This window comes from Triticum urartu, chromosome 3A (assembly GCF_056163025.1).
Source record: "Triticum urartu cultivar PI428250 chromosome 3A, HENAU_Tu73, whole genome shotgun sequence".
Lineage (NCBI taxonomy): Eukaryota > Viridiplantae > Streptophyta > Magnoliopsida > Poales > Poaceae > Triticum > Triticum urartu.
Window position 1 is genome coordinate 315,489,744 of NC_141875.1, and position 23,332 is coordinate 315,513,075.

The window sequence follows — 23,332 nt, forward strand, 5'->3', positions numbered from 1 at the left end:
TACCTGAGGGTGAGCCCTACCATTGCCATTATTTGCATGTGGACGACCTGATGGTTGCTGTGCTGGTGGTGGCACGTAGTTCTGATTTTGATCAACCTCATCCTCGTAATCGCTAGCAAAATCATCCTCCTCCGCATCAGCAGCAGGAGCCACAGAAGTAGCAACAGGAGCACCAACAGTTTGGCCAGGTGCAAGAGGGAGACGGCTCGCTCGGCGGAGGGCTGTTTCACGATGTGTAGGTAGTCGTCGTTGTTGTTGTTGTAGAGGTGCGTTAGGTGCAGCCGGTGGTGGTGGTGGAAGACGCGCGAGCAATTCATTAAACCTGTTATCGAGCTTTGTTTCGAACGTCTTCTCCATGTCATCTATCTTCTCCATGGCCTCTTCAAATCTGTTTAGCACATCCTGCACCTGTCCATTCATCATTTGCTGAAATTTATCATGCAACTCCTGATTCGTCATGTTCTCCCAGTCAGTCTCGTCGGCTTGTGATCCTGCCATGGTTAGCAACAATAGAAAACACACAAGAATATGATCCTACAGAATACTAACAAGAGGTGGTGGTGGCGGGTGTCACAAATCCGTCAAGCAAATCTCAAATTCTTACCAGTTCTTACCCAGCAGCAGGCGGTGATCGGCAACCGTTGTAGTCAAAACTCTCAAAAGCTTGGATAGAGCGATTGCCAGGGAGAGTCAAACGCACGACGTAGAGGTATGTGGAGCTGGGAAGGCTTATAGTATGGTAGCAAAAAGGGTCAGCAATAATCAATTCAGAGATGCAAAGTTGAATAAACGCTCAACGACGGTACTGTGCTGGTCCTAGGCTAGACCGTGCTAGAGACGCGAGCCTAGAACACTAACAAAATCACGGCGCTGCACGTAAATCAGGGAAAAGCACACTCTGGAACTTTTTTTTTTTGCTTTTTTTTTGCGCTCCTCTTTTTTTTTTTTTTTGCGCTCCTCTTTTTTTTTTTTTGCGAAAAATTACTATAATGGCGAGTGTCTCAAAACTCTTCCCTCGTCAAACTAATAGGATGGGCACGAAATTTTTTTTCACTTTTTTTTTTCGGAAATCAGGGCAGCGACGACGAAAAAGTGCGACAAAAAATCACTATGATGGCACGTGGCTCAAAAGACTCAGAAAAGCCTAAAAATAGGATAGGGAAAAAATATTTTTGCCCGTGAAAATTTTGGCCTAAAAACTGCCCGGGGGTCTCCAGACTCTTTTTTTTTTTTTCCGACACCTACGCAGGCAAGGAAACACGAATCGGAATTGAAATTGATCTCAAGAACAAACCTAATATGAGAAGAACTCGGATTGGTGGTGGATATATGGTGGATTCAGAGCGGTGGCGGATAAGCAAAAGTGGTAGATGGGCGATGATGATGGTGCGGCGGTGGCGTGACAACTTGTGACCAGAACTCGAAACTCTAAAAGACTAGACTCTAAGACCAGCAACTTGACACGACGATGCAACCGCAAATTCAACAAAGCAAAAACCCTAAAAAGATTATGCAAAGGCTCAGATTGGTTCGGATATGATGAACTAACCCTAATTTTTTTTGTGTGGCTTTTTCGTGGACTGTAGGTATGAAGAACAGACTCGATCTAATCTACGAAAAACTGTAAAATCTCACCGAGCAACCTGGAAATCTGATACCACTTGATAGAGGCAAAGGTGTCCCGATGTTTCGATGAGATGGTGGCTATCGTTTTCTGTGGGAGTCGACCTTGACGATCCGACTACGATCGTGCGAGACGTCGCGCCTTAGCAATCGCTAAACCAACTTCCGAGGGGTTATTGACCACGCCGGAGCACGATCAACCTGACCACGAGGGCCTGTTTCCTGCGAGCAAACGAAGAACAAGCAAGAAACTGAGATTGCAATCTGGATATTGCGAATATAAGATGAAAGCTTTATTGATCAAGGTGGGGTTCTGTGACGTCTTGGTCTGGTCGTTGGACACAAACGAAGTACGTGAAGTTGCAGCTATGGCGAACTTTTAATCTAAACAAAACCCAAAGTCTAAACGACGCCCTAAGGGCTGTATATATGGAGGAAGAGAGGGAAATTTCGTGGCCCTTGAGGGTGGGGTCCGAAACCAACCCTAACTCTTGTTTCCCCACACATACGGACTCTAAAAATAGCCTATACTTAAGTATTTCGAAATTACATGGGCCTGGCCCATTAATAAGGTGACGCAGCACCTAGAATAGCCTATGGACGAATATTATGAAGTGGCATCTTGTATATTTCGTCCATGGCTTCATGCACTCCTTATGGCGGCTTCAAAGTCCTGAAATCATCACTTGTAACTCCGTTCTTGATCCCCTTGCGCATGCCATCAACTTCATGCGTGTTCTTGCTCCAATGTTCATCCTTCTCCAAGCTAGGCCCTTCATTTGAAAGCAAAACAAATGTATCCAATTTAGGCAGCATCATAATCTCATGAACATTAGAATCATTACCAAGAAACGAAAGTACCTGGTAATTTAATTGGCGTGCGCGAGCTCTAGTAATTGGTCCAGTATATGTAACAGTAGGGGCTGTGGGTGTAACAATGGTATTGATGTCCTCATCAGGACACAGCAAGATTGAACCCAAAGCTAAGCACTTCTCCCTTTGCAAGAAAGGTCAATCTAGTAGGCCAAACCAAAATAATAATTGGAAGAGACTTGCAAAGATAACCAATCATACATAAAAGAATTCAGAGGAGATTCAAATATTGTTCATAGATAAACTTGATCATAAACCCACAATTCATCGGATCTCGACAAACACACCGCAAAAGAAGATTACATCGAATAGATCTCCAAGAAGATCGATGAGAACTTTGTATTGAGATCCAAAAAGAGAGAAGAAGCCATCTAGCTAATAACTATGGACCCGAAGGTCTGAAGTAAACTACTCACACATCATCGGAGAGGCCATGGAGTTGATGTAGAGGCCCTCCATGATCAATGCCCCCTCTGGCGGAGCTCCGAAAAAGGCCCCAAGATGGGATCTCTCGGGTACAGAAGGTTGCGGCGGTCGAATTAGGTTTTCGTTGTGCTACTGGATGTTTGGGGGGTATGTGGATATATATAGGAGGAATAAGTACGTCGGTTGAGCAACGAGGGACCCACGAGGGTGGAGGGTGCGCCCAAGGGGGGGGGGGTAGGCGTGCCCCCTGCCTCGTGGCCTCCTCGGTTGTTTCTTGATGTCCACTCCAAGTCTCCTGGATCATGTTAGTTGAGAAAATCACGTTCCCGAAGGTTTCATTCCGTTTGGACTCCGTTTGATATTCCTTTTCGGCAAAACACTAAAATAGGCAAAAAAACAACAATTTGGGTTGGGCCTCCGGTTAATAGGTTAGTCCCAGAAATAATATAGAAGTGTATAATAAATCCCATTAAACATCCAAAACAGAATATAATATAGCATGGAACAATAAAAAATTATAGATACGTTGGAGACGTATCACAAATCGAGGTGTGGACGGGGTCGCTCGTGGTTCCAGCTTCGGAGGCCCTTGCAAGTTAGTCGGGAGAAGAGAACATAGCACATAGCCGCGCCTGCCATCCCGCCGTTGATCTTTCCGCAAGAAGATGAAGGTATTGAGGACCCGGTGAGGTGACATGCGTGGGGTAGGCCGGGAGCCAGAGCTCGATCTCTTAGATTTATCAGCACTGCAGGGAGGTATTCGAGCACAGGCGCCGTGCTAGTAGCCCCCGTTGCAAGATGAGCAAGAGGCGGGTTAGTCACACGCGGAGGCAGCGAGAGGCGATTCCATAAGTCACGAGACAGCAGAGATGATGCCAGTAACCATCATAACACAGGTAAGCATACTGGTCCGGGATACATAAAATAAAATGGCATGGCCACGGTACTGGCCCTGCCGGCTTGAGGATAATGCGGCACGAGGGGCACCCTCAATTGAAAAACCAAAAAGTGTCACCTGGCACCATTTCTGAAGAAGTGTTGGAGTAGCTGAAGACGTGTGCCGCAGAAGTCGCTCCTCATGAGGCATCCGGATCTTGAGCCTCGCGTGGCTCCAGAGGCCCGGGAGGATCGCGAGGGTCCGTCACCTCCTCTGTCTAGACTGCCTTGCGCGTGGCCTCGTGAGCCTCCGGGACGGCCCACGAGACGGCTAGAAAAGCTCCTGAGACGCGGCTCTGTCGAGCCTTGGGATGTTGATGCAGGCGCGCAGCTCGCTGCCCTCGCCAGGGGAGGGAGCTGCGCTGGGTGGTGCGAGGCGACGCTCGCCCTGCGCTCTTCTCATAGAAGTGCGCGTTGAAGCACGACTCCACATGGTTCCTGAGCGCCTCCCTCGCGACATTGGCCAGGTCGAAGGCCCTCCAGAGGAGAGCCAACGAGCCCAACTCGAGAGGGGTGCCGGGCGAGCCTTACTATGCGGGAGGGGAAGGCGCCCCATCATCGGTCGCATGACCCGAGCCATGATCGTTAGACGTCCCATCCTCCTGAGATCCTTGGCGGAGCAACTGCTTCTTCTTCTTGGGGATGACCTCTGGGGGGTAGACGGCGCCTTCGTCGTCTGGGTTCTTGACTGTCGTAGCCTGGTAGGCGCGCTCGAGGAAGCACACTGCATCCTTTTCAGCGCAGGCGACCGTGATGATGCCGCCGCTCCACGACATCTTGAGGACATTGTAGCCGTGGTCAGTTGCGGCCATGAACTTGGCTAGAGCTAGGTATCCAAGGATGGACTTGTACGGGAGGCGGATGTGGGCGATGTTGAAGTCGATGAGGTCAGTGTGGTAATTGTCGCGCTTGCCGAAGGTGATGGGGAGACGAGTTTGCCCTACAAGGACAGTGGAGCCGTCGGTCACCCCCGAGAAGGGCCTGGTAGGCTGGAGCTGGTCGTACGGCACCTGGAGCGTGTCGAACGTCTTGACTGAGAGAACGTTGAGCCCCGCACCGCCATTGATAAGTGTCTTGGTAACGAGAACGTTGCTGATGGTGGGCGAGCAGAGCATCGGGAGCGCGCCAGCAGTGGCCGCACACTTGAGCTGGTCAATAGAGTCGAAGGTGATGGTGTACTTGGACCACCTAAGAGGACGCGTCGCCTCGGGCTTGGGAAGGGCCGCGTTCACCTCACGAGTGAACTGCTTGAAGATGCGATGGGAGGTGAGCGCCACCTAGGATGCAAGCAACGACACGAGGCTCTTGAAAGCCCTCAGGCCCATCATCTTGGTGGTGTTCGTCATTCCTCCTTAGTGGTGGCGGCAGCGGAGGAAGGCCAGCATTGCCCTGAGGACGGTCCTCACGAGGCTGATCCATTAAGGGGCCATCGTGAGGCTGGCCCTGCCAGTGATCCTCATGAGGTTGATCGCGCCAGTCTAGGTGGGGGTCATGGTTGTACCAACGTCCCCACCTCGGCCACCTCCGCGGCCGTTGCCGCGGTCGTTGCGCTCAGGGCATCGGCAAGGCGCCTGTCTCAGATGGCCCTGAGCTCTTGGTAGTCATTGGTGTTGTGGCTGTGCACATTGTGGAAGACGCAGAACGGGCAGCTACCCTTGTACACCTGGTCGGCCCTCGCGCACCTGGAGCTCAAGGAGGGAGAGGCGACCTTCCTCGGCCCTCGCGCACCTGGTCGCCATGTTGAACATCTCCAGAGCCGAGCACAGGTCCTCGTGTATGGCGAGATCTTCCTTCATTTTGACATCTCGAATGCCATCTGTGAACGCCAAAATGATGGGTTCATCCGACACCTTGGGAATCTTGAGGCAAACGTTGGTGAAGCGCTGGATGTATTTGTGCAAGGTCTCCCCCGGTTGCTGCTTGATGCACCGCAGGTCACCCGCGGCAGGGGTGCGGGCGCGAGTTCCCTGGAATTTGGTGATGAAGCGCTCTTGCATTTTATCCCAGGAGGAGATCGATCCCGCGGGGAGATCCAGGAGCCATGAGCGCGCACCGTCCTTGAGAGCCATGGGAAACCAGTTCACCATGACCTTGTCGTCGATATTGGCCGCCTCAATGCTCAGCTCGTAGAGTTGGAGGAACTCGGTAGGGTCGGGACTGCCATTGTAGCATGGAGGAAGATCTGGCTTGAACTTCCCAGGAAAGACGATGCCGCACAGCTCCGGGGTGAACATGCGGCAGCCCGCCGCGCTCATGGGAGCCCGTCGTAGAGGGGGAGCCTGGTCTTGGCGCTTGCGCACTGCCGCCTCGGGCTGCATGCGGTCTTGACGTTTCGGTGCTTAGAGCGCACACACCTCTCCTTGGGGCCACTGCACCACTTGGCAGCTTTCTTCCTCGCTCGTTGGCGCCCTGCGCGGCGGGTCACGCCGAGGGGCCTCATGCCTTGGCTCGAGGGCGGCATCTTGCCTGGGAGGTGGAGGAGGCGCATCGAGGGCCACGTCTCCCGGAAGAGGCGGCGGGGGAGGCAGCAAGCGGGACGGTTTAGGGACCTCTCCAGCGGCCCTTTCAAGCTCAGCGATGCGGTCTAGCCACTCCTCGTAGAGGTCATCGGTTGGGCGATAGTGCAGGAGCTCGCGTGCCATGAGCAACTCAGCCTACGCATTCGCCAGCCCATCACGATCATGGGAAGACGAAGCAACCGCCGAAGCGAAGGAGTGGCAGTGTATCCATCACGTCACGCAGAAGGCTACAGTGACGAAGCCTGCTGCTCATGGGCCGCGGGGACGGTGGCGGCATTAGCCACGGGCGATGTGGAACGACGGGGGGAGCTGTCGCCCGTAGGTGCTGCCAGGGCGACACGGGCGGCGAGGGCAACCCGACGCTCAGCACAAACTCGACGAGCGTCGGCCATGAGGACGGCAGAATGGTGGCGAATCAACCGGTGGAAGAGAGGCTCCGACGCACCCCTACTTGGCGCCAAATGTTTGATTTGGGGCTCCGCAGACCCAAGAAAGATTTGAACTTTGGGGTGCGTGCGAAGAACTCAATCTCCCCAGCTTACCAACTCGTTGCTCTCACGGCGTAGCTCGATGAACATGGAAGGAAAGGGCATGGCAGTTTACCCAGGTTCTGGCCACCAAGCGGTGTAGGACCCTACTCCTGCTTTGTGGTGGATTAGCCTTGAGGTGGGCTGAGGATGAACTAGTACAGAGGAACAACAACCTCAGGAGGTCTGTTCTTGTGTTGGTGTTAGCTGGTGAGGGTTCGAATGGCTCGGTCGGAACCGAATCCCCTTCTATCTTGGTGGCTAACCTATATTTATAGTGGCCTTGGTCCTCTTCCCCCAAAATGAAGGCGGCAAGGGATCCCGCAATGGCCAAGTTTGAAGGGAGGCAAATAGTACATCCTATCTTGACAAAAGGTGGTCTTCGCCTACAAAGCTCCTGGTCGTGACATCGTGGTGGGCTCGGCGATGACCTCCGTCCTGTCGTCCTAGCGGTCTTGGTCTTGTAGCACGAAAAAGGAAACCTTTGGCTGATTCCTCGGGACTCCGCGCCTGCGCTTGGCTCTTTAGCACCAAAGAGGAAACCTATTGTACCACGCCCGCTGGCGCCCGCCTAGCCTTGGTCTTCATGGCTTGTGTCATCTTAACCTCACGAGGGGAGCGCTTGCATAGGAATCTCCGCTCCTCAGGAGCCAGCTCAGGGAGGACACTCCCCCTGGAGGTCTTGGCGTCATCCCACTCATGAGGCTTGGCCCCTCACGAGGGTCTTGTCTTGTCGATGCTGAAGATGGGCTGTGTCAGGCCGCTGATGGAGCCACGTCGTGGGCCGCAGGCAGGCAAGTCTGGGTACCCTAGTTCCCAGAACACCGACAAATAACTATATTTGGTTGCTGTTAAGCATGTTGTACTCCCTCTGAATATCTTTAGTTCGCATATAAGACTTGTCTAAAGTCAAGCGTCGTAAAGTTTGACCAACTTTATAGAACAAAATACGAACATTCACAATATGAAATAATTATTAGTACATGTGTCATGACTTAAATTTTCATATTGTATTACTTTAGCATGCTAGCTACTGATATTTTTTCATATAAATAAGGTTGAAGTTTATGAATTTTGACTTCAGACAATTCTTATATGCAGAGTAAAAAGGACCGGAGGGAGTATTGAACATGCCTTTCCATTTGATTTAACAATGGCATTGTTTGGATACTCTAACTTAGCTAGAGGTTAGAGTTAGTTTCTAGCTCATGACAGTCAAAAGGGAGCGAGAGAGAATGGTGGAATAGTTGATTGTATTGCTTGAGACTCGTGGCCATATATATAGGAGTACATGGTCATCTTGGAGTACAAGTCAAGGTAGAATAAATCCTATGCTATCCTACGTTTCCAAAATAACAATGATACTCAATAATGACTAACCCTGAACTAACTCTAGCCAAAGAGGTGTTTGGATGGCAGTGTTAGATTGACAATAAATGCACTAGGAGAACTAGCCCCAATCAACACCCCTTGGGAGTGATCGTTGTTTTGGGTGGATTTGACGCAACTAGCTCAAACTAGCCCTCATGTTTGGGTACTTTAGGGCTATTTGAGCCCAAACTAGCTCAAACTAACTCTAACCCATGGATCCAAACAGGGCCAATAACTAGTGTACTTAGACCTGCACAATACAAGTTTGAATGACTACATTTGCTTGTTTTTAAATGTTAGGCATGTTGCAGTTAATAACACACCTTTCCACTTCTTGTTTTTAAATATTAGGTTTTTAACAATTTGGTGTCGCACATGTAGGTCCTGCTGTCTGAGGTTTTGACCCACTGGTTGACCCTTTTTGCATATGTGGAAATGAGTTGTCCATTAATATCAGTCAAGTCAAGACACTCAGAAAGATTGTTACGATCAAGAAATTAGCGAGAAAGACAACAAGATCTTTGTCCGCACAATGAAGAAGACATCAGTTCACTACAGGATGGTACTAACTATTATACCTTGTCTTTTTAATTCCTTTGCGCCATTTCGAATCTGGAGAAGATATTTATGCATATCCTTGTTTTCAGGCTTTTCAAAGTAGTTCACTGATGATAACCTCTCAAACTACTTGTATGGTCAGGAGGCGAGGATGGTTTTCATACAACACCAATGGTTCAATATTGAAGAGTTCCTAAAGAGGACGAAAGATGGACATTCAATCATCCACAGGCACTTGCCTAAAGTTGCAAAGACCTTCAACATTAATGAAGGCTCAATATTCGCCTTCTGCTTTAGCAATTTTCCAGATGAGATTCATCTGTCTATGTTTGATCTATGATGCTAATTTCGAAACGTCGTAGATGTTGCATGTGAAACTTGGTGCTGGTGCAGTTGTGTAATGGGGTAGCTGAGTGCTGAAGTTATATGATGTTGTACTCTGATGTATTTCAATTATGAAATCCTGCTTCCTTAGTATGGAAATGAAATATATTGTGTGCTTAATATGAAATGTCAATTAGATTAATAAATGGATTATTTAATAATAGGGCAATTAGCCTGCTAATTGGGGTTTTCTATTGCAAACGGTTATTGAGAAAACACCGTGGGCGATGACCTCAGGCAATGCACACGGTTTCTAGGAATAAACCGTGTTGGATCAATGAACAATCCATGACATCTCTTGAAAATAGTTTGCGTTCGGCCACCTTGCGCAAACGTTTACCAGATAAAAAGTTTGTGTGCTGGACATCCTTTGCCACACAGTTTCTTGTGCACACCGTGTGTGATGCATTCAGGGCTAGTTTGGATCACATCCATGCTGTGTGATGCCTGGCCTGAAAGGGTTCCTGAGATCTGCCTGGTGTTTTTCTAGTTCGAGTCCAGAAAAATGCAAGGCTAGCCTGGCCTGGGATACTTAGGCAGATAGTTAGCCTGCCAGGCATCCTTTTTCAGTTACCTGGACTATGCCCTGGAGCTGCCTGGCCCTAATAAAGTGATGTGCATACAAGTTATATACTAATGGATCAGTTTTTACAAATATTTTATTACCTTGACAACCTTTTAGGCCAGGCTATGATCCAAATGAACTGCCGGCCAGGCTGCCTGTCCTAGCCAAAATTTTCAAAATCCCAGGCGCAGTCCAGGCAGCACCTCTGCCCACGCATGCAACCCAGGAAAGCAACCAAACTAGCCCTCAATAACGCAAATGATAAAATTGTTAATATTGTGTGCAATGGCAATGCTATTACAAATGATTTAATGGGGAAAATTGTGTGTGATGTACCTGCAAACAGAAACGTTTTCCTTGGAGTGATTGTGTGGGATGTATATACGAATGGAAATGTACTTTGGATTAACTATGTGGGATGTAGATACTAATGGAAACGTATTCGTTGGATTGACTGTGTGGAATGTACATACGAACGGAAACGTTTAGCCGTGACTGACTGTGTGGAATGTACTTACGACCGGAAACAATTTGGCATGTATAATTGTATTTTTTAGCACAACTGTACCTATAACCATATTTGATCACTCACTGGTCGTACACAACCTCATTTTGCTAAGCGTGTATGCCAGGAGGGCATATCCCCGATAGTTTATGGGTCGTGTGGAAAGGACCCCCCTATTGCAGTCACTCACTAGGCAATGGTTTAGAATAGGGATGGCACCCGCAGGGTTTGGGTACGGGTGGAGTTACCCCATACCCTTACCCATCCCCTTTGAGCATACCCATTACCTGTACCCATACCCGTCAATGGGTATATTTTTTCCCCATACCCATCACCCGGCAGGGTAAATGGGTACCCACGGGTAAAAATACCCACGTGTGCACACACCAACCTAAGCAATAAATAATCATAAACGACAACACACAATGCTCATATATACATACATCATAACATCTCTATGTATTGTCTATATACCAAAAAATATTACTCATCACAGCAGCTATATAAATCATGTATAGGCAGAAATCAATGCTTGTATGGGCGATGAGCACTAAAATCATGACGCTCATATATACTCCCTCCGTTCCTAAATATAAGTCTTTTTAAAGATTTCAAATGGAGTACCACATACAGATGTATATAGACATATTTTAGAGTGTAGATTCACTCATTTTGCTCCGTATGTAGTCATTTGTTAAAATCGCTAGAAATACCTATATTTAGAAAACGGAGGAAGTACATTGTAACATCACTACGTCATGTATATACAAAAATATCATATTCATCACAACACCTATATACATAATCTATACATCTACGTACCATTTAAGAATGCATCTCACCATCTACACAGAAAACAAAAACTACAAGATTAATGCTCATATTCAAAAAATCATACACAAAAATGAAACTCACGAAGCCAAAACAGTCTTGCTCTTGTTCTTGTTCTTGGTGGTAGAAGAGGATTGACAAAGCGGGGTAGGGTGAGGTGGCCGGCTTGACGTGTTGTGACCGTGCTGTGCCTTGGATGCTTACATTGGCTAGGCCATTTCCTGGCGGATGGAGACGGATGGCACCATCGAACGACGGTGATGCGCCGTGGTAGCCGCCGCCATCCGACTCAGTTCGCGTGAGCGTGCGCTGCATCTCCTCCCCGTCACCATCCACACGAAAGCTGTGGTCCTTATCCCCAAGGTCCACGGCGTCCGAGCGGCTGGAAGTGCTGGCAATGGCGAGGCGGTGAGCAGCTGGAGCGTGGCTGCATAGCGGCGGCGACTAGCGATGTTTGAGGGGGCAAGGAGACGAGGAAATGGGGAGGATATCAATATTCGTCTCCCTGAATATGGAACATGATCACGTAATTATTATTTACCTAAGCGGCTAAGCCTAATCACGTTAATCATGCAGTGAAAGAGAGATATATGGGATTCCTTGTATCATTCCATCTATGTTTCTTTTGAGCGAAAATCATTCCATCTACATGCGTGTGTGGGCAAGTCATGTATCTCGTGGGCTACATAAAATGATCTACGGGCAAGTTAGATTAGATTAATGAATAGTGAAGGCCCACTTGATAGATTTTACGTGGGTATATGGGTACACGGGTATGGGTTATGGTGTCCCATACCCGTACCCACTCTACCCAACGGGTTTAATATTTTTCTATTAATATACCCATGGGTAATTTTTTATCCCATACCCTTACCCTAATAGGGTTTTTACCCGCCAGGTACGTGGGTAATGGGTACCCATTGCCATCCCTAGTTTAGAACGCTATCGCGGAGAGGGGTTAAAAACCGTTTGTATAGCACCTCGCTGTACCAGTGCCCAATCCTTTTTATTGTAAAGGACAAGCCTTGAAGTTCTCTTATATAAAGCAAAGTGCTCCCGAGGACACATGGGAACACTACTAGGGAAAACCCTAGTAGTAGCACTGAAAATAGTGCTAGTAGTAGCGCAGGTGCTCGTGCTATTACTAGGCACTACAGTTAACTTGTAGCAGTAGCGCTGGTTTGATGTGTGCTACTACTATCCTACCTAGTGGTAGCACGTGTTGGTCTAGCGCTACTGCTAGTTAGTTGCGGCGTTGTTCCTTTTCCAGCGCTACTGATAAACCAGCACTGGTGCGCGTCGGTCCTAAACAAACGGTTTTTAACCTCTTTCCGCGATGGCATTTGGAACTGTCGCCAAGTGAGTGTGGGCGATAGGGGGGTCCTTCCCACACGACCCAGAAACCATCGGGGATAGGGCCCCTACAGTACTCCTACTCGTTTCTGCTTGCATTGCCATCGCAATCGGTATTCTGTGGTGCTACGTTTATGATGCGCGGCCCATCACAAATGGTTCACTATTATAGAACGTGTATGATGCGCGGCCCATCACAAATGGTTCACTATTATAGAACGTGTATGATGCGCGGCCCATCACAAAAGGTTCACCGTTAAGCAGATTAGCTAATTGTCGTACGAGTGTTGGACAGGATTACGAAACGTCGGACCATCGTAACATCTCGTACACGACAACTATCGCACACGCTATCCTGTGGTGCAACGTTTATGATGCATACTTCATCAGAAAAGTTCATGGTTGCGAATCATGTACAATAAGGCAACTAACACAAACGTTTAGTTTGCCCCGCACCGTTTGGGATATTGTCTGACATCGCACACGGTTTGCAAACGCCAACTGTGTGCATGCTTGCACATGTTTCCTCTCTGTGAACCGTCTCGAATTATGGTGCATATCGCAAAAGTTTGTGTTTTACCAACCGTGTGTGCCGTAACAACCTGGAGAGCGTAATTTCACCCTAATTTAATTGCTGCTTTTCCAAATTGTACCGGATTTGGATTTGAATTTGAATGTATGCTACAACTTTATTCATATCCATCAGGTTCAAAGAACCCATGCATTATTTGATTCATAGGTACATATGTTCAAGAATTACATAAGAACCAAATAAAGAATGATGAACCACAGTTGTATACTTGTAGTATTAAAGACGGTAAATAAAGAGGCGAAATATATTCTGGTTGCTGAACAAGGTGAAGCGGAATGCCCATATTGTGCCCTCCTCCATGTAGAAGGCACGCACGACTCTAGTACAACCCCTCGTGATGGCCGACCGCCCATCCTTCACGGTCTTCATGAAAACATCTAGATAATCATCGTGTTCTGGTAGAAATACTTTAACCTTTGCATGCCCACCAATCATGTAGTTTGAGAGGTAATCTTGAGTAAACTTCTTTGGCAACCACTACAAAGGAAAAAGATTCAGACATTGTCATCGAACACAACTCATTATGGGCAGTAAAAAGAAGGCTGTGGAGTTCTTACTTACCATCCTGCAGTTCGCTGTTGTCTTGGATAAAGTGTAAACAAATAGTTTAATTGCCATCTTTGGACCCATTTTGCTAACAATCTTTATCAGCTTCCTCACCTGATGCTGGTTCATCGATATCTCATTGCCCCATACGCAGAAAGGGTCAAAGCGTGGATCTTTACCTATGACATATGTACCTAAAAGCACCAAGTTAATATTAGAAGCTAAACAACAATTGCACAATGATGTAGCATAACAATCTTTTATAATATGCCTATATACATCTGTATGTGGTAGTCCATTTGAAATCTCTAAAAAGATAAATATTTAGGAACGAAGGGAGTATCTTATAACATCCAATATACTCACATATTAGATGAATTAACATCTTATATTATGGGCCGAAAGGAGTTTAGTGCATTCTTACAAATTATCGGCTGATTAACTGCTGTTGTATCCAGGGGTTACAGTTAGTTTGAGCTAGTTCGGGCTCAAATAGCCCTAAAGTATATCTAAACATGAGGGCTAGTTTGAGCTAGTTGCATCTATAACCCACCCAAAAAACTATCCAACCCAAGAGGTGCTAATTGGAGCTAGTTCTCCTAGTGCATTTATTGTCAATCTAATCCTGCCATCCAAACAACTCTTTGGATGCAGTTAGTTCAGGGTTAGTAATGAGCTAGAAACTAACTCTAACCACTAGCAAAGTTGAGTATCCAAACAGGGTTCTGTTGTTGTTGTTCCTGCAGCTGCTCTTCTACGTATATCTAGACATCATTAGAACATTAATGTAACACTCTTCCTTGTTGCTATGTTGCCTACGATTGCATATTTAGACATTACGTACAGTGCATGTTGCTATGTAGCCTCAAATATATTACATATGGACCTAGTTAACCTAACGATAAATGGGTTGCAGATTTATTCAATTAGAAGTCTGATTCACCGATTAGTTCCTTATCAGCCACCGGCCTATATGGTACCAGCTACCGATATCCTGAACAGTGAGCAGATATAAGCCATGGGATGAAACTAACCTCGATGGAAAACAACAGTCGTTCCCAAAATTGTCTTGTGTAGGTACATCGAGAAGCATGTTAAGCACAACAGTTCATACTTGCACATATAGAACATCACGCTGTGAATAACTGGAATAAACAAGGCATACTCCGAACAACCAAACATAGCATTTGAAACTGGACATATGCTAACTGCAAACAACCGAACAATCAAAAAACTTTAAAAGAGGCATATGCTAGCTATAATAGGCTTAACAACAAGCAAATATATGTATTCCTATCGATATGTTTAAAACTGGATTGATGAGATGTACTGCACAGTAAATAATTGCACATATAGAGCATCACATTGTGAACAACTGAAATAAACAAGGCATACTGCAAACAACCAGATATATCAATTAAAACTGGACATATTCTCACTACACTACAAAATGGACTCGACAAAACAAATCATGGGTTTCCCCCTGTGAAGAGGCACGACTTCCCCCTGTGAAGAGGCACGACAAAACAAATCATGGGTTTCCTCACTTGTAATAGATGGGCTCGTTCTCGTGGGAAGAGCATGGACCATGGATGCGCTCCATGTTGTCGCAGATGGGCTCCTTCCCCTTGGAAGAGCACGGCTGTAGGGTGCCCTCCCTGATGTCGCAGACGGGCGCTTTCCCTTGGAAGAGCAGATGGGCTCTTTCCCCTTGGAAGAGCCGGAGACGGTGCCCTCCTCATGGTCACTGTCGATGAGGTCTGACTTGGAAGCTGTGGATCCCAAGCCAGTGTCGCAGAACGTGTCCTTCAGAAATGACAAAAGGGGCTCGATGGCGATGTAGAATGGCAAATTGTTGACAGCGAGCGAGAGGAGATCAGCAGCGGGGCCATGGATGAGATCGACGTCGGTTGAACCCGAGGGGTTGGGTGTGGGCCACTTAACCTGTGACATAGCCCACCTCAGGCCGTTGCTGTTGATGACCTCGATGTTGTAGCTGGCAGACAAGACATGCCCGCATACTCTAGCCCGCTGCTTGAGTGCCTGCCGCCAGTAATGGTCGTCAGCTTCCTCGGCGACGTCGGGCAAAGAGACCGCTATACACCTCTTTTGGGCCAGTCGCTCCTCGAGCTCCACGGGAAGCGTAGCCGGGCTTAGGCTGCGACGCTCTGGAGTGGGGGATGAGGATCTATGGGAAAGGGGGCGTTTGGCAGGCGTCATCCAAGAAACTCAGGGCGGCCTGGGTATGGAGATCGGTGGGTAAGCGGCATGGGCAAACTGGCAGATGTTGACAATGGAGGCCTTGCGGCGGCGGCGGCGGGGACCTTGCTAGGGTTTCGAGCGAGGGAGGTGGTGTGTGTGTGTGTGTGTGGAGGGGAGGGGGGTGGGGTGTTTCAGGAAATGATGTGGGTACTGAAAACTTTACTACACGGGAGTCAAACGCGGGATTGAAATGCCAGGCTATTGAAAATTTTGATGATAGTGCATCGCACACGGTCCGGAGATAACAACCATGTGTTATGAAACGGAAAAACCCTCGAGGCGGGCAGATATTTGGGATGCACGCGGGATTGGGAACAAGAAACATCGCACATGGTCCGGAGATAACAACTGTGTGTTATGAAACAGAAAAACCCTTGAGGCAGGCAGATATTTTTGAGTGGGGAGCCTCGTGGAGCCCAATGTACTGTGCAGATGTGTGCATGACTGGTGCACCAGCGTGGCACACAGTTAGTTTGAGTGAACCGTGTCTATTGCGTCATCCGACTTATCTAATGTGCATAAATTTGGTGAAAACTGACGCGGGAGAGGGTCAGAACATGAACACACTTGCATGTGGACCAAATTTATGTATCAAAAGGGTGGTTTGATTTTCAAATACCAAATGCAACTTCGATGTGGCACCTCTCTTGCAAAGCGCACTATATTGCTTGCCCCCACCCCCTCGTGTCGGCACGAAGGGAATCCTAAGCTATGAATGCATGCCCCCTCCCCCCAACAGAGGTTTACCCTAGCAAAGTGCGAAGTAGCTAGCAAGCCCCCTCCTCCCTCGTGTCGGCACGAAGGGAATCCTAAGCTATGAATGCATCCCCCCAACCGAGGTTCATTCACCTAGCAAAGTGCGAAGTAGCTAGCAGCCCCCTCCCTCGTGTCGACACGATGGGAATCCTAAGCTATGAATGCATGTCCCCCAACCGAGGTTCACTCTAGCAAAGTGCAAAGTAGCTAGTAGCCCCCTCCCTCGTCTCGGTACGAAGGGAATCCTAAGCTATGAATGCATGCCCCCCAACCGAGGTTCACCTAGCAAAGTGCGAAGTAGCTAGCAGCCCCCCTCGTGTCGGCGCGAAGGGATTCCTAAGCTACGAATGCATGCCCCCCAACCGAGGTTCACCTAGCAAAGTGTGAAGTAGCTAGCAGCCCCTCCCTCGTGTCGGCATGAAGGGAATCCTAAGCTATGAATGCATGCCCCCCCAACCGAGGTTCACCCAAGCAAAGTGCGAAGTAGCTAGCAGCTACCCCTCCCTCGTGTTGGCACGAAGGGAATCCTAAGCTATGAATGCATGCCCCCCCGACCGAGGTTCACCTAGCAAAGTGCAAAGTAGCTAGCAGTCCCCCTCTCATGTCAGCACGAAGGGAATCCTAAGCTATGAATGCATACCCCCTCCCCCAACCGAGGTTCACCTAGCAAATTGCGAAGTAGCTAGCAGCCCCCCACCCCCCTAGTGTCGCTACGAAGGGAATCCTATGCTATGAATGCATGCCCCCCAATCGAGGTTCACCTAGCAAAGTGCGAAGTAGCAACCCCCCCCCCACACGCACACTTTCAGTCAGCGGGCCAGAGAGGCATATATCTCACCAACATGGATCATAAAACAGACCAAGGATAATCCACCTTGGTCGTACAACCTCTCTCTTGTAGTTGGTCAAAGTGATGGCCATCCATGCGACCCCGGAGATGGGCTAGCTCGCCAATAATCACGCAAGTAGCTTGTCCCCGAAGACAACCACTACATGCGTGTGGCCCAAACATATGTATGGAGAGGTGTGTTTTTGAGTAACAATGGAACAACTTTGATGTGGTACCGTGATTTCGAACTAGAAATCCCCAGACTAAGTGAGGGTTAGGTTGACGATGCATATGTATGTTACACCACACTTCAAGCCAACGATGGGGATTCATGCGCATACATGCGTGCACAGTATATGCGCTCAAACTTAACTAGGTCTGAATCTCACCATGACCTATACTACGATAACATGAACCAAATGAAGAATGCCATGGTAACCTATCTTGTTGTTGGTCAGGTGATCATGGATGCCCACGTGGGCCCATGAATATATAGGCTTGTCACCGATAACCACGCGAGGGAGTGTACCGTCCGAAGGCAACCACTACATGCATATGTATGGAGGTGATGCATACATGCATGTTTGAATACACAACATTGATGTGGCACGTGTGTCAAACATCGTACACTATCTCCCCACACAGAGCGAGATCGGTTCATGATGTGTAGTTGTACCAGCCTCTTCGACTCGATGGGAGGGATTCATGCGTACACATGCATGCGTGTGTGCTCAAGCTCTATCATGCATGTCATCCCAGAGCAAAAATAATAATCCCCTCCTAAGTCAAATTAACCTCTCTTGTTGTCAGGAAAAAAGTAGAGATGGACCAAGCGGGTCCACAAATGGAAAGCATCGATATCGCTGATAACCGCTTAAGTGGGTGCGAGAGGACAACCACCACCGCTTTGCATGTGGGCCAAACATATATATGTTGAATACCCAAAATGCACAAATTTGATGTGCCACATGCCTCGAAAACCATAAACCATGCACCCACACAGAGCGAGGTTCATATCAAGCGTACTACATATGATGGTCCCCTTCGCCCCTCTTCACCGCATACTATATGCTCCTGCCGTAATATATGTAACCCAAAAGAATCCTCATCGATGGTGAAATTAGTTAACCTCTCCCGATGTAGGTCAAAGTGATGCATGCATGCATAGACGATGGCCTCGTGGGCCCATAGATGGAAGCGTCACACATGAGTGTCCTAGCTAGGATATGCATGTGGCCCAAAAAGGTGTTGTGTGATGTTTGAATAACCAATTTCACAATTTTGATGTGGCACGTGCCTCAGAAACCAAAAAGTCCCGACACTGAGTGAGGTGTACTTGTTCACGGACGCGTACGTATAGTATATATGCTAGTCCCCTCCCACCTCTTCGACACAAACAAAAAAGATTCCACCTTGCTGGTCAGATTAACCTCACTGCCGGCTGTTCGTCAAAGTGATGGACGACGACCATGCGGGCCCACAGAAAGCGTCACACGCGAGTATCGAGTGTCGTGTAGGACAACCATCGACTGCATGTAGCCAAAACATTTATGTATGACAGGGTTGTGTAATGTTTTAAATAACAAATTCACGACTCTGATGTGGCATTGGCCTGCCTAACAAGACGGCCAACCCACATGGTGGCTCACAACTCGTAGTGTACTGCGAGCCACCTGCCACCCCCAGACGCACACACCCACACACACCGTGAATGTACCGCAACTACGATGCATGTTAAATTAATTATCCCACGGTGAACATATATGTTACCAAATGAGGGACGTTTTAATTTCAGAAAAATCACAGAGATCATTAAGACGTTTTAGTACATTGATTGATTGATTTTCTACGGGTATAATGTGCAAAAATCAAATTTGAGCTACATGCACACGTGACAGTGCACCTAAATGGATTGTAAAAACACATGTGTCTCACTAGGTGCATGTTTACTCCCCGTGCAACAAATTTCAAACATTGAGAATCTTGATTTTTAAATTCTAGTACATCCAAAACTTATTTGATGTTCATGAAACTTATCGTGTTGTCATATGGACACCAATATAAAGTGGCATTGTACTTTTTTTGGGTAAAATTTGAGACCACTTTTGAAGTAATCTTTTTCTAATTACAGACGGGAGATTATTAATAATTGGGAACCAATATTCCAAACTGATTATTTATTTGAACCGTTTGCGTTAGACCAACAATGGATATATGCCATGCTTTGGTTAAGCAATAAAGCGGTAGCATCAATCATACAAATAGAAAAACAATATACGTGCCACCGCGTGACCCGTGTGGCGTGCGAGCGGGCGTGAGTTGACGGGACGCGTCCGCCGCACAGGCAGATGGGGAGGTGTGCGTGCAGGTGTGTGAATTGACAGAGGCGTGGTCGCTGCGCGGTGTCATCGGGAGGCGTGCGAGTAGCTGTGTGTAACTTTGGTAGGCATGCCAGCAGTCCGGTGCGCATGCTCACCGGGAGGTGAGCCATCGGTTTGACCGCCGCCCCCTCTCTCCCACAACTCCCACAACTCCATATTAATGGTGCACCCGAGCGGCCGCACCGCCATCCTCGCTACGCACACACAATCCTCTCTCTCCGCTTGCATCCTTGACGCTGCTCTCAGTCCTCAAAGCTGTTAGTGTATGAGGATGCCGCCGAAGCGCCTCATCGGAGGGAGTGGCGACGCCGGGGCTGCTAAAGCACCGGAGCACGGCGTGGAGATGGAGACAGAGGTTGCCGTCACCACCGGCGAGTTATCGCTACACCCTGACATCGTCGACGGTGTCAAGCTTCCGCAGCCGGAGGCGGAGTTCCACACCGACTCCGACGACCACTCCGGCGACGACTCCGACGACCACTCCGGCGATGACTCCGACGACGACGGACAGCTGGTTAGTCATCTATACCTATTTATTTGTCAAATAGATCATAGGGTTTCTCTGGTTACTCCTGCCTCCCCCTTTTTGGAATAGAAATCCTATGGTTATGTTCTCCCAATCCATGAAATCTGAGTAAGTTTCATTAGATCCGTGTAGTGTATTGATTGTTTGAATGGTATAGGTAACAAGTGATTAGTTGTTTCATCTGTGCAAATGATTTCTGCTAGTAATCCGACTAGGGCTAGTGTTCATTCTAATAATTCCTAGCTAGGGCTTAACAATTGATTTTCAATGACCTACATATGTTTGTGCCATTATTTTATTCAAGATTGGTCTATACACAGACGACTGCGCTTAAAAATCGAACCATAATATCTGGATATGTATAAATAAATAGCCATAAATTCCTAATCCTACTCCACGTCATGTAATAATTGATTTGAGGTCAAATTTGTTTTACTATTTGTATAGGTGATGTCTGACGATGTGGACAGCAAGGATGAAGATGTCCAGAGGAGGTACAAAAAGCAAATCCTGAGGGAGCTTTATGTAGGAATGTATAACATGCATATTAGGACCTGGAACGGCGGCTATGGACGCCCATTTTGCAACCAAAAGCTTCATGGTGCGTATCTAAGTGTTCTGGCGCATGCAAGAGGACGGGCCGTTGGCTCCTTCAACCAGAAGTATTCTCGCAGGGTGGCGCACGACGCGTACGCCGAGTACCTGGATAAGCTTCAGGATCGTGCTGACCTGTGAGATGAGATGTGGGATGGATGGAACTATATATGTACACTTGAGCATGCTTAATACTGTTGAACTATGTACTATTTATGGTTGAACTATGCCTATCTACGTGTACCCTTATTATCTATGTCTGAGTATGTTAAATATTTTGCCAAATATTGGTAAAAATTACAACGGGGGACCAATAAACCAGGACGGAGGTAGTACGTCAATCACACACGGTTCACAAAATTGGAACCGTGCGCAATGACTTTCATTTTTCCTGATGCGTCAATCACACACGGTTATCTCTAGCAAACCGTTGCCCCCAAAATTCTTTGTGGGACAGAAAACCCTCACCACCCAATTCTAAAAAGAAAAAAGAAAACCCTCACCACCCCCACGTCACAAAAACCCTCACCCCGCCCGCCACCCCCTCGGCCCCTCCGGTACATTCCCCATTCACACATGCACAAGCTCCTCCGCGTCTATGCCATGGCACCACCTATCGCGGCGGTAAATACTTAGCTCGACGCCTACCGCCGCCGCCAGGCTACTGTCAAAGCCCACCACATTTCGCCACTTCCACTTGCCACCGCCTATCGCCATCGACTTTCTCAACGCTGCTCGTGGTCGACCCAGCTCTGCTCGGTTGGGGAATCTATCGTACTGAGGGTTCTTTCTCATGGATGACAAGGTAACTAGTTTAACGAGATATTATCTCATCTCTTATCCCAGTTCATCTACCTCCTTTAATCACCCGTCGGAAATCACCGTGAATTCATTTTTATTCAAGATGATTTGAGGGTTTTCTTTCATTCATAGAATGTACAGTGCACCGACACTTCAGGACTTTGTGACCGCTGCCAGAGATTCCATCTCTCCATACCAGATAACTTGAACACGCGCGTGATATGTTCAATCTCACCCTAAATCGGTTGGCATGGCCTACTTTCCTGAAGATATTCTTCTTTTCTACATTTGGATAAAAGGTGCCACATGCACCATATACGTCAAAGGGGATTTTCCCCTCTTCTTTCTATACTAGCCAAATTAATGATGTATTGTTCTTTTGATTACTCTCATTTTTCCATGACATCATGTTTACCCTATCTGTTTAATTATAGATTTTTGTCCTTTGATTTCAACTATTGTATAGTTCTTTCAATTTGGGCCCATATTTGCATGTTACCATATTTTCTTTAACAATCCTACCATTTTCTGCAAAACATCCCTTGCTATGCAACATATTATGTAGTGCACAATTTTTCCCTTTACATACATCAAGGCTCCACGGATGTCATACTGCACACAAACCATGGATTTACAATCGTTGCTACTATAAGACTTGATGAACGTGCTGACTCCTATTTTGGCACTCGCTTTTGGAATGAAATTGCAAAGTTTTATGTACTGAAAGCTAACACTAAAATTTCACTGCACATAAAAGGGCCTGGTCATGAGATAGTTGCTAACTTCTCTGACAAAATCATCCATCCAGACTTTGTTCGAAGTAAGTTTTCTTTTCAACTATCTGCAAATGTTGACTTACCCCACAATGTCAAATGAATTGTCTAGTATTTAAGCAACCAATTGTTATTCCCTTTTCTTACTATATGCCTACCTAATAACTTCTAGTTACCAGTACACTTTTCTATTGCCCTATTTTAACTAAATATTCCCTGTACTCCCATTTCTATCAGAAAGCACCACTAACAAGGAGAGTCTGGAGGTGGAGAACGGGGCTGCCAACAAGCGGAGGCGGGGCGAGCTAGAACCGCAAGAGACTGCAGCAGGCCTAGACTTAATCAGCGTCCTCCCGGATGATATGTTGAGAGTCATCATCTCCCTCCTCCCAAGAAAACATGGGGCGCGTACAACCCTCCTTTCCCGGCGCTGGCGCCCCCTATGGAACTCCAGCCCTCTCGACCCCATCAATACCCACGAGCTCTTCCATGGCTATTGCAAAAGCTTGGATGCGTTCTCCATGCTCCTCGGCAGTCACCTTGGCCCAACCAAAGGCCTTAGAATGGGCAAGTTCCATTCCAACGGCAAGGACCGAGCCAAGTTTGATGACTGGTCCCAATCCCCTACCCTAGATCAGCTCGAGGAGATCACTTTTGATGATGGGCATATGCGGTCGCTGCCAATGTCCGCACTCCACCTCGCACCCATGCTGCGCGTCTCCAAGTTCAGGAACTGCCATTTCTCGCCCCTTAATGACGCACCCGCTCTTACTCTACCACTACTGAAGCACCTTGAGCTCG